General features: G+C 37.1%; 1 protein-coding gene across 2 annotated transcripts in view; it reads left to right on the top strand.

The window, feature by feature from the left end:
* The first annotated feature begins 5,533 nt into the window (after window positions 1-5,533).
* LOC125027914 (cytosolic purine 5'-nucleotidase-like) overlaps window positions 5,534-12,792 on the top strand; it is a 72,819-nt gene continuing 65,560 nt past the window's right edge. The window contains exon 1 of one of the 2 annotated variants that reach the window (XM_047617052.1): window positions 5,534-5,712. The gene's annotated coding sequence lies outside the window, so the exon portion shown is untranslated. Of the gene's footprint in view, window positions 5,713-11,811; window positions 11,827-12,792 lie in introns of those variants that run through there. The other variant, XM_047617053.1, reaches the window with a different exon arrangement.

A 12,792-nucleotide genomic window follows, 5' to 3' on the forward strand; every position in this document is an offset into this window, starting at 1 on the left:
AGGAAACGGTCTTCACGGTCTCACCTCTATCTCAACATTTCTTTGACGGTTTACGCTCTCACAGGTGCGTTAAGGGGGGGGGGGTGGGGGGCAGTGGCTTTTTCCCTTAGATTATCCTTATCTTCCTCAGGGCCTGGCTTGCCCCCCCCCCCTTTTTAATACCAATTGACACCTATATATGTCCAGTTATGACTTTGAAATGACCTTAGAATAGCTTTTTCCTAAATTTTTGTTCGCTTCGCTTACCTATCTCCCCCAAGCTGAAATGACCGTCCTGGTCTCTCAAACTTTCCAGGTGCTCCAGGAGATGCTTATGTAATGAATAACACGTAATCTCTGAAGCTGGTAAAAAATCTCCACTTGACACAAAATAGGTTCATTGATATTGCACGTCAAAGATCCTGCTACAAATACCAACTAGCATTCCAAATATATTTTTTCCAGAGTGTTTAATAATTCTGCGGCGGACAACGTCGATCTTAATTAATATGGGAGAAGATTTGCGTCATGATCCCTTCGTCCTTGGCTCGTCCTTACAGTCATTTGCAGGGAATGTCCACGTGCACATTCCTCATTCGCGGCGACACCTGTCTCTACATAAATATTAAAACATCAATTACGTGATGCTATATATTTGGCTCGGATTCCAGCCTATGAGAGCGTGCAAAGGGGAAAAGATTTATGTGGGTTATTTAAAGTATGGGTAGTTTTACATATAAAACTAGGCAATTAAGAGTAAATAGAAGTAAAACATTAAACAACTTATCATTGTTTGAAATACTTCTAACAATAGTGCTTCAATATTACAAATCTTTTCCATGTAGCAATACAAGGCCTAATGAGTACGAGACTATGGACCGTTTGTATATCACAATAACTGTCTGCGAGCAAACTGCTAAAGACAATGGAAAATGCTGCCTCTCATTTTGCTGTCGCAAAAATAGTCAAATCATTCTATCGCGATACCTGTAAACGAGTCGACAGTCGGTTTAGCCCCTGCTGATAAAGCTCATAAATCAATTTCCTGAGCTTTCCTACGCCAAAAGATATAATAATGAGCTGAGCAAAGAGCTACCTAACCTAACTACATATGATAGACCTTAACTTCATCATTGCCGCACCCCAAATTTGCGTTAACATGGGGTTACGAGGACGAGGGTCACCAACACGAAAACGGAAAAGGTACCAAAGAATTGAAACAAACATCTTTTGGAAAACGGTGCCTGCAAAATAAGATGCCAATGCTGAATCATCCTTCAAGTAACAACTACGATGACAAATAGGCACTACACCTCTTGGCAAAAAGACGGTTCCCATTAGTTTAGCCTTATGCCCCTGTGAAAATGCAGACCAACGAAAATAGGATGCTTGGACATGCCGATACTTGCCATGTTGCATCTGCAAAATGGCCTCTTCGGCAAAAAAAAATAAAATAATAATAATAAATAAAAAATAAAAAAATATGGTAGGAAATCTTATTTAACAAACCTGGTGAGTGGTTTCCTGCTTTTCACGTCAATTCGCTTTATACTGCCAAGGCCGTTTATGGCATGAACCCCCACGGAAATTAAGCAGGTTTGACAGATCTTCGCCTTCTGTTAATTACGATTAAAGTGGCAGATACGAAAATCTTATCCAGAAGTCTCAAAGGGGTTCTGTTAAGCAATGGTCCTCTTCTTACACTCTCTCCTCTCTCCTCTCTCCTCTCTCTTCTCTCTTCTCTCTTCTCTCTTCTCTCTTCTCTCTTCTCTCTTCTCTCTTCTCTCTTCTCTCTTCTCTCTTCTCTCTTCTCTCTTCTCTCTTCTCTCTTCTCTCTCTCTCTCTCTCTCTCTCTCTCTCTCTCTCTCTCTCTCTCTCTCTCACTCACTCACTCACTCACTCACTCACTCACTCACTCACTCACTCACTCTCTCACTCTCTCACTCTCTCACTCTCTCACTCTCACATACACTCGCACTCACACACACGCGCGCACACGCACACGCACGCACACGCACACACACACACACACACACACACACACACACACACACACACACACACACACACACACACACACACACACACACACACACACACACATACACACAAACACACACACACACATATATATATATATATGTATGTATATATACATACACATATGTATATATAGACATATGTATGTGTTTGTATATATGTATATATACATATATATGTGTATATATAAATATATATATACAAAAAATATGTGTATATATATATTCATATAATATAAATACACATACATACATATATATATATATATATATATATATATATATATATACATATATACACACACATCTATGTATATACATATATACATATACATACATATATGTATACGTATATATGGAGATGTATATGTATATATGTATATATGTATATATACATATATATGTGTATATATATGTGTGTGTGTGTGTGTGTGTGTGTGTGTGTGTGTGTGTGTGTGTGTGTGTGTGTGTGTGTGTGTGTGTGTGTGTGTGTGTGTGTGAGTGAGTATATATATATATATATATATATATATATATATATATATATATATATATCAAGTAATCTTACAGCAATTAGAGAGAGAAATTGAAAGCTTAGTAGGAACTGATACAAAAAAATTAAGAACAAGATTACCTACAGATATTTTATTCAGTCCACTATTTAATGAAATCATTATATGATTCTGATAATAATCAAAAGGAATTTACATTTATTGCATGATTCAAATGTGCAAATACAACTTACCAATAATTATTCATCTGAACACACAAGTAATCAAAACTATCATTGTTTTTCCCTGAATAAATTACATACAAGTTCAAATCTATATACTTTACTTTTATTCCGGAAGACTCAGTCAACTTTTTCATAGCATAAAATCTATTAGTATCCAACTAGTTACATTTATTTTTTCCACTTACAAGTGAATACAATGCCCTCCTCTCTCTGATTTATGAACATTCATTTACATCTCAGTCCCTACTTCACTAATGAACATTCATATCATCATAACTCACACGCTTTGTTCAGTATTTGCTTGGACACAGACTGAAGATGCATAAATAGAGATGGACCAACTGTCACAAGATTTTATAAAGTTCTACATACAAGCCCAAATCGTAGTCATATTCCCTTGGTCTGAAATGCCATCTTTATAACCAATTAAGTAATAAATTGCTATTAATAAATATGGAAAAAATATATTTTCAAATTGCTCAATCTTTCCAAAAAGTGCTATTATATAAAAACAAAATGTAATATTTGTACTACATGAAACTAAATGCAATAATAGTAGATACACTGCCTGCTATTCAAATGAGAAGCGTACAAATATGCTGAACTTATCAAAATGATCAGAAATATATGTGGAGTTTACAATCAATATAATTTCCGTAATAAATGGCTGGAATAGGCTAGCGTTGTAAAATGGTTTCTCATCATTAGGAGGAAAGATTTAAACCAATTAATGCCTCTATAAATGATAATATAAGAGGAGAAAAAGGTATTATATTAATCACAAACAGAATATTATTGAGGAAAAACAAGTTCCAAACATCTGGAGAAAGTATTCATTTCCTTTTCATAAAACTTAGTACTTAATCCATTGGTACCAGGTATATGGATTATCCACTGTAGTTTTGTTTTCTCAGTTTTGTGCACAACAGATGGCTTCATTACCACTTTGTCACCTGAGTCAATTACCAAGCCCACCAGCCTGTTTACCCAATTACTTTATTTTTTGGGGAAAAAATTCTAACCAACTATTCAAGGAATAGGATACACTGGTGAGTCCAGGTAGGCTAGCAACTGAATTCTTGGTGACTTGTGAAACCATCTATGTATAAACAAAATTAACAGACTAAAATCACAGTGGACAAGGCATGTATACATGTCCTTCCAGGATCAAAGAGTCAAAATGATAAAAGTTACCATTTCCTATATGCCCAGTATAAAAAAACAATAAATAATAGAATCTGCTTTAATTATTAGCTATCTTGCTAAATAAATAGCTGTCTTTAATTTAAGAAAAAAGGCCTGAGAATTATTATTCTTACAAAAATATATAATTCACAACAGTCTTATGGGTAAAGGCTGTAAGGATGAGTTAGGGTTTGCCAAACCCTTATGTTACGGTCTGGTGTGCATTTGCACTTAAACCATATCAGTCATGACATCTACTAGGCTGTCTAGCTTCCGTTTCTCATCAGCTTCAATTTACTTATAATATGAAGGACATTATACGGGTATAGGTAAAGTTCTAGGATTTCTCTTACTAATAAAGCATTTTCACAACATATATAATCAAGCATAATAATAAACGTTTCAGCAGACTGAACGAATGACAACTATGCTTTACTTTCCTTTTCTTGTTTTTAAGGAAATTTGCATTACTTGATCGAAAATATTAATATTGGTTGAGATTTCCAAATTATTTTCTTCTACACAATTTGCAAAGTACACTCTGATCTGTTATACAACAAAAAGTGTTTCACGAGAGCTAATTTTCTCTTAATTGTTTGCATTCAGATGACATTTCACACTGTTTTTCAGATCAAGACACGTGCTTTTGTTTACGTTTTCGAAGTTCCGCTCCCTGATTGGTTGCTGGTCCCCAACGCCCTTGAAAGCTGAAACCTGATTGGCGGTCTGAAAATCAGAAGTTATCAATGTATCATATTGCTAATTCTTTTATTTCTACTTTATTTTTACGTTGATTTGATATGACCTCGGGTTTCAAATATTTGAACGATGAGGTAGTTATTGAAATGATTCTTTAACTACTTAATGCAGAAGCCTCTTTACAGTCCATGCGTTACACACCTTTTTGAGTTCATGCATATATGTTTACTTGATTTTTGGGAAGCAGGAATTGCTGTAACAATTGTAGACAAATAAGATAACAATAATAATCATAATTAGATGCGCGTGTTTCTGAAGATCCTGATCCATGTGAAAGTTCATAGGCAACACTTACTGACCCGATGGTCTACATTTTTTCGTTCATATCATAAAGGGAACATTGAATTAGATATAAATTTAACCGGGAGTCTTAATAAAAAACACAAACGAGAAAAAAATGGTCACAGCTTGCAACAACTTTCACCGAGGATTCATTTTCCCCGCCTTGTTTCCCCTATTTATTCCTCCGCCAACAATACACGGCATATATCTATTTCTTTCATCGTTTCTCTTGTAAATATGTAATCCATTCAAAGACAAAAAAAAGTGTTAATTCAGAACGAGGTTCACTGCACCTGAGTAAAAGAAGAACAAAGGCACTAGTTTTACGAGCGGATTTTCTATGCAGATACAGCGCAAAGCGGCCAGAGCAGACGACAGTAGAAGCCTCAAAATTAATTACATTTACCCCAAAACCTCCTCTATCCGTATCCAATAACCGAGACATGCAGGCTGCTCAATGAAAAACGATAAATAAACACACAGAGATTATCATCCGAGAGTTGCATTCACCCAGCACGCCGTAAATGAAGATCAGCAAATCATAACGCTTGACACAGTGCCAAGCTTTCACAAGGAGAGTGAGCGGAAGGAGGTGTCTGGTGTCAGTCGCGTGTTATACCTTTTCACTCTTGTTTTTTCCGCCAAAGATCGCGTTTTGCTATTTCTTAAAGGGAAGCATTCTTCAAGTATCTTCCAAATCCATCCACTTAACAACGAATCAAGGCGATTTAAGTAAGTATTTGGCCTGCATGATATTCGATTTGTGCAATCTTTTTATCATCAACTTTCTGGGAATGTAATTGGGTGTGAAGTTCTAAAAGCTGAAAACAAATGTTAACGTAAAGAAGCATAGGTTTTTACTCGATAACGTTTCACATATTGCTCAGTAACGGGTGATAATGCCACAAAAGAATTAAAATTTATCAAATAATACTCTAGGAATGATGAATATCCTCTGATAAGATAAGACCGTGCTACGAGAATGCAACATCTTAGTAACATGTGACATAAAATATTTCCGAGAAAATTGTCTACCTTTTCATCCAAGTAAACTAAAAACAGTAACTGATTGCCGATCATTAAACGTCTAGAAATTGATCTGATACGTAAACAGTACATTAGCATAAAATTAGTAGAAATGGCGATTTTCCATGGGGCTAGTTCGCTGCAGCACGGTTGGTTGTGGGGACCGTGCACGTGTAGAAGGTTTGGTGATCAATACTTGGTGAACAGGCGGGGAGGGAAGAGGGAGGGAAGCAGAGATCACGTCAGTTAGCAGGTAGATTTTCTGAATTCGACGGAAGCTCTGTGTTGTATTTGTAGAGCTCTCTGTCAGCTTGCTTAGTATGACGCGAATCTTGTTTGCTTTGTTTTATTTACTGAGGTTTCTTTCACTTTAATCTCTTTTGATCTGTTTATCTTTTTATTTTTTTATTTTTTATTTTTCTTATTTTTTTTTACTTTTTTCTTCATTCTTTTTCTCCTTTTTCTCTTTTCTCTCTTTTGTCTCATCTCTCTCTCTCTCTCTCTCTCTCTCTCTCTCTCTCTCTCTCTCTCTCTCTCTCTCTCTCTCTCTCTCTCTCTCTCTCTCTCTCTCTCTCTCTCTCCCCCCCCCCCTTTCCTTTTTCCTTTTCCTCCTCTCTCATCCCTCCTCTCCCCTGTCTCTCCTATATCTTCTCTTCCTTTTCCTCTCCCATTTTACTCCTCTCTCACGTCTTTCCTCTTACCTGTTACTCCTCTCTCTCTTTCCTTACTTCTTTCTCCCCTCTCGCCTCTCCCTTCACTCTCATCTTCCTCGCTTCCCCCCCTCCTCTTTTTTCTCTCCCCTCCCGCGTCTTCTGTTTCCCAGTCCTCCTCCCTCATTTTCTCTCCACCTTCTGTCCTTTCCTTCCTCTCTCCTCATTCCACCTTTTCTCGGCACTCTTTAGCTTACCTCATGTCTTGTTTTCCATCAGTCTCCTTTTCCCAATCTATATTTCTTTGTATGTATATGTATATATGCATATGTGTATATGTATATGTATATGTATTCATGTATATACATATATATGTATATACATGTATACACATATGTATGTACATACATGCATACATGTATATATATATATATATATATATATATATATATATATATGTATATATACACATATATATTTTATTTTGTGTGTGTGTGTGTGTGTGTGTGTGTTTGTGTTTGTGTTTGTGTTTGTGTTTGTGCGTGTGTGTAGAGCTGTACGCATGTGCGTATATACTTAACACATTCTAGATTATTGATTAAACCTTGGCGCAAAGACGCCAAGGTTTAATTAATATAAATTTATATAGATATGAATATATATGTCTATATGTTTTCTCCGTTGCTCTGTTTCAGTCTGCGTGATAGAATGTTTTTCTTTGTGTCTGTGTTCACGCGTTTGCCATATGCGTTACACATGCTCCCCTTATGTGCGCCTTAGCATAGTGACATTGTGGCGAGTTGCCAAGATATATATAGTCTTTTCAAGCAGCGTAACACAGACATCGCCTCAGTCAGTAGATGTATAACGGCGTAAAAAGGCAATGTGCAATTGCTCATTTCAAGTATATGGTTTATTGAATTTGAATTAGAAAGCTGTAGTGGTGATGATGCATTGAGTTTTACCTTGGGGTCGTAGGTTTAGAGCAAGGCTTAGATTAAAGGGCGGGTATGTGGATATCTGAATTTTTCTTCCTTTTTGCCCCTTACCTTTCTCTCCCTCTGAGTTTGGCAGTGTATTTTTTTTTTTTTTTATCATACTTTATAAAAGGCAATTCTTTGTTATTTTTATGTATGACTGTATGCGCTCATGTATTGAAAATCGAACATTGAATTTGTGAGAAAAACTCCGTTGGCTAGGTCAGGCAGCAGACTAGAAATAAAACATTTTTTTATTTCATGGATCGTAGAACATTCGATGATAGATAAAAAAAACAACTTCTTGTTCTTTATATGTAGTGGTTAAAACTCTAGCAGTAGCCATTACCTGATATCCATAAATATAAAAAGGAGAGGTGGAGCGCGATGGAATGGAAAGTCACTTTTCATACCATGCAGGGACACTCATGCAGTAGCCGGGTGTGGTGTCCCTCGTCGGATCCATTAGGAACAGCGTGTCGCCGGTCTTCTTACGTCCCAGCTGACAGAACCGGTTAGAACAGTGTAAACAGGTGTTGTTCGTCATTCACGCGCCACCTGTTCTGTTTCTAGTTTTGTCTCCGTTTTTTAATGATCAAGTTGTTGTTAATATCTTGTTTTATTTCTTAACTTGTATTCTTCGTTTCCCAGATTTTGTCGAATTGCAGTCGATTTTCACTCACCATTTCCTTTCCTTTTTTTGTGTGTGAATCTGTAAGTAACGATTTAGTTTATCAACACAAAAAATATAACATTCTAGACGTAAATAGAGCTTTGTACACGAAGCAGCCAATCCGTGTGTGCGTGTATTTTCTTAAGCCGAAACCCTGTAAAGTATCCGGATATCAGAAGGTCATATTGATTATCGGAAGTAAAAACCAGACACAGATAGGGAGGGAATATTCTGCAAGCAACAAACCTTTGTTTTAGTGCATGTTCTATGCTTGAACGGATCACCTATTTTCAGTGCCTGTGTATGTACTGTATACGTGATTTTAGAACCTGTGTGAACGTTAACTTTTTCGTTAATGCACATCATTACTGGATATGTATTTATTGCTACGCACGCACGCACATACATGTACAAGCACAATGTACGCACGCACAGGTATCTATCTTTATATGTATATTGATATGAATATATATATTGTGCATATATGCGTGTAGGAGTGTATGTATGTGTGTGTATATATATATATATATATATATATATATATATATATATACATACGTATATATATATATATATATATATATATATATATATGAAATATATGTATATATGTATAATATATATATTATAATATTTATTATATATATGTATAATACACACACACGCATACACATATACATATATAGATAGGTCTACGCATATATATATGTATGTATTTATACATATGAATACATTTATATATTCATATAGATAGATATGCAAACACATACATGTACTTGTGTGTATGTGTGTGTGTGTATATGTGTATATATATATATATATATATATGAATGTGTGTGTGTGTGTGTGTATATATTAATGTGTGTGTGTGTGTGTGGGTGTGGGTGTGGGTGTGGGTGTGTGTGTGGGTGTGTGTGCGCGCGTGGGTGTGTGCGTGTGTGTGTGTGTGTGTGTGTGTGTGTGTGTGTGTGTGTGTGTGTGTGTGTGTGTGTGTGTGTGTGTGTGTGTGTACACACATACCGGTATGTATATGAAATATATAAAAGTTTCTCTCTGTGTGCGTGCGTCCGCGCGTGTGTGTGTGTTGTCTGATAGCTTATAAATGTTTAGCTCATATTTTTGCTGCCCTTATTGGATAAAAATTTCCCGCTGTAATGTTTGTAAGACTTCGACTCGACAAATGTTAGTCTCCGAGAATCGCACTGGTCGTATGCCGTGTCTTTGAACTCGCCGCTTTCTTCATTAGAGAAATGAACTTTCGACAGCGTAGGCAAACAAACACAACAAAGCAAAAAGAGTGAAAATTCCACAATGGTAACAGAGCCAACAAATAACACACTGTCAGGGCGTCGGAAAAGTTAATCACTCAGCGGAACACTCACCGGCTGGAAATGTTGCAAGAACCATTGATGACGAAGTGAAGTCCGGTTCTTGTTGCAACGAGGGTGTGGCCACGTGCTCCCGACTCGGAGATAACGGTGTGATATGACAGATAACATAGAATAACATATAAAAATATACGTAAGTTGTATGGTTAAGTATCTTTCATCGGTTTATGAGTGGGGAAATCCTCGATTTTTTTTTTTTTTTTTAGTGGAGGAAGGATTGTTTTGCATTGAGGTTCAGCGGAAAGGGAAACGGCTTTTTTCAACCTTTATTAAAACGTCATTGAAATTTGTCACGATACAATAACCGGTCAATTGCACAAAAACCGGACAAGACGTGGGGAAATTGTCATTGTAAAGGAACCAACAATTTGTGTCTTAAATTAACAAAGGTCCTGGAGATAACTTGTTGGTGTTCGTAAAATGCACGGAACATAAAGGTAAAATATATAAAATGTAAAGGTGAAAAGATATTTTAAAATTATAGAAACTGACCGGTGAAGTCATACTTTGACTTCAATATAAGGTCATTTGAAAGCACACTTTCCTGTAACCGATAGCGTTCGTGACTAACGTGTCTTATCAGCGAAATCACATTAGACACGAGGAAGATCAATATATGTGATAATGGCTTTTGCTGCATAGACGAGCTGTTGGCGCTGATGACTCGATAATTGTTCGAAAAATCGTCCGGAATCGTGCCGAGTAGAAACTTTTCTTAACATAATGGACTCAGAAGAAGTCGAATTAAAACTAAATAACCGAAGAAGTTTATTGGAATAATGGGGAAAAAAGCTCTCTATATCAAAATCACCAAGGAGAGCACGAAACCCAGGATGATACACGTGCACGTCACTCCGGCACGACCCGGATGTATAAAAGAGGAATTAGAAACGTCAGCTGTTTTATTCCATTTTTAGTCCACAGATCGCGTACAAGTATATTCTCCCACTATAACTTTGTCGTAGTATCAGTAACGATATTTTAAAAATATGTATGGAATAATGCACGTGCATGGAGAGTGGGTTTCCTTTCCTTCGTTACGTGATGTGTGCGTGTCGGTTTGTTTATGCAGGGAGGGCTGCCTGGTGCTGGCGGACGCGTGGAACTGCGCTGTATTTCTTTTCTTTATTTCTCTCTGTTCTTTCCTTTTTGTTTGCTTTTAGTAAATTGTTTCCCATTTCATAAACGCCATGCAGTTTATTAAAGCGTAATGTAGCATTCAACTTTAATAATAGGGATCTATGAATAACGCATTTTCGTTAATGTAAACCTCACGGTTCGCACGGTTAAGACTTTGAAGTTTATTTCTGAATTTCGAAGAAGCTGAACTTGGACTAGATCTTCCAGCTAATTGGCCTCACAAGATGTACCAAAAATATCAGTGTTTTAATCAACAGTATTATTAGATGCATGAATCAAAACCTTCAGAATGATTAGGAACGAAATAAAGATAACATATGTTTATATTTTCCCCCGTGCACCACCTGTATGCTGTGTATCTATCGATTCATGTGTTTGTTCAAACTTATGTGCATATGTTCAGAAAGTAAGCATATTACCGGTGAGCCCCCCACCCCCCTCAAGAAAAAAAATGGATTATATTTTATTTTGATGTGGCGTATATTGGCGTGGCAGCGTAGCAAGGAAACGAGAGAGAGAGACTAATAATACCTCGTCCCCTGAGACACTGCTCTCACTGCGTGTTTTTGTTGTGTCAAGTGTATCGCGTTTTCATAACATGGCTCGCTCTGAGATTCCTTTCTTGGACTAAAGGAGGTTTATTTTAGCCTGGTAAGATGAATGTTGGAAATTATTGATTTTTTTTCTTGTTTGTATAAGGGAATGAGAAAGAGTAGAAGTAAACTAAACTAAAAGTCAGAATGTTAACTGTGTCATGACCTTCGACAGGCAAGATATTCTGGCAGTCCCAGGTATACGTTTGTGGTTTTTGCTTGTTTTAAGCTTTTCCTTCGAATTCTTGTCAGTAGCGAAGACATTCCTCGAGTCTGAGGTGTAGAGGCTCAAGTTAAAACCCCAAGTCTTTGAGGACGAATCTCTCACTCCGACGAGATTCCCCGTGGCATTTCACCTGTGGCGCTCATCACGGTGCCAGTGCCTCACGCTGTCACCAGGTAAGAGCAGTGCCTTCGTCGTCGCCTTAAGTGCATTGGGATTAGATGATCCCATTCTCCGTCGGAGGGCCATTGTATTATGCTGATGGCTTCTTAAATTGGATGTGAAGCAGACAACAAGCAATCAGCTTTGACAGCATCAAGCGGGTCTCATTGTTTCTAAGGGTGAATTGAAAGCTAATTGTAAATATTTGGGATATTCTGTAGAGTATGTAAAGGCTGCCTATTTTGCAGGGAAGTTTGTCTTCTTTCTTGTCTGAAACGTATTAAGAAAGATATTAGCAAAGGATCATACTGGGGAGAAAGTCCGGAGAGTTTTACTGCCAGAGTAAACGTTAGGAAGACGAGACTGGGCTGTCACTTACGGTGTTCAATTGTTTCTCAATTCGTTTCTGTTTTGATTTAATTATTTCATATATATTTAGGAAGTAATGATGGGTAGCCCCCTTTTGTCACTTTTTTTCAATAATGGGGTAAACAGCACTGATTTGCATTTTCATCCTTTGTTGTGTTTTGTAAAAATTTAGGTTAAGGTTGCCAATTTCTAGGTCAGTTACCCCCGGAGCTCGCCAGCAGGGATAGGAAAACGATAAACATTGGAGTGCTTATTTTGCGGTTCTTGTGGTTTTGTTTCTGTTTATGTGTTAGCATATTGGTCGTTAACCGAGAGAAAAGGTAGTGTTGTCTCTCGAGGCAGTTATTTCTCGGTAATTCATCGTCTCGTTTATTATTCAGGCGCTTTGAGGTTACATTCACGCAGATTCGTTTTGTTTTGGCGCTGGATTTGAATGGCCGCAGACGTATTTCAGATAATTAGTTTCCTTGATACTCTTTTTTTCTTTTTTTATCTCGGCGAATATGTACTTCGTAGTTTGGTGATTATTGATAACAGACTTGTAATGATTTGAAGCTTCGAAGGTTGGTGAGGACAAGCATGAAAAATGGGCGGATTGTCATTGGCAATGA

This window comes from Penaeus chinensis, chromosome 8 (assembly GCF_019202785.1).
Source record: "Penaeus chinensis breed Huanghai No. 1 chromosome 8, ASM1920278v2, whole genome shotgun sequence".
Lineage (NCBI taxonomy): Eukaryota > Metazoa > Arthropoda > Malacostraca > Decapoda > Penaeidae > Penaeus > Penaeus chinensis.